Genomic DNA, 667 nt, shown 5'->3' on the forward strand with positions numbered 1-667 from the left:
AACAGATAATTATAAAATAAATGTGACGTGCAATCGTCTTTTCTATTTCCTAATTAGATAATTTCCTCATTATCTTGTCATATTAATTTTCCGATTATCTATTGATTTTTAGAACAAAAGGAAAGTGTACGGAGTATTTTAGAGGTGTACTTAATCGATCGCAAATGTCGTTTTGTGGATATATCTGTTTATCTCGACGTATTTTGCAGGAATTTTTAGCATGCGTTTTCTCGCTTTTGACGTCATTAAAAAAAGATGGATGATGCGACTCCCCAGGAGCCGTAAAGATACTAGGTATAATTGGTTAAGAAACCCGTCATTGCAACGTAGAGTTGCACTTACTGTATTAGTGTAACACAGTGTGCAATAACTTTATGAAAATATTTATATTAAAAATATTTTTAATATATTAGACATTTTGTAACACGGGAAAGATATCGAACAAGCGCGGGGCTGCGCCTCCCGCCCCCCCCGCAAAAACTAACCTAACCCAACCTATCGTCGTTCGAAATCTTTCCCGTGTTACAAATATGTTAAATATATTAAAAATATTCTTAATTTATGTATTTTAATGAAGTTGCTGTACACTGCGTTACACTAATACAGTAAGTGCAATTCCAACCAATAGACTTTACATTGCAATGATGGGTTTCTTAACCTATCATAC

Source organism: Odontomachus brunneus, unplaced genomic scaffold, assembly GCF_010583005.1.
Source record: "Odontomachus brunneus isolate Ranch 3 - 2012 unplaced genomic scaffold, Obru_v1 Obru_scaffold_135, whole genome shotgun sequence".
Lineage (NCBI taxonomy): Eukaryota > Metazoa > Arthropoda > Insecta > Hymenoptera > Formicidae > Odontomachus > Odontomachus brunneus.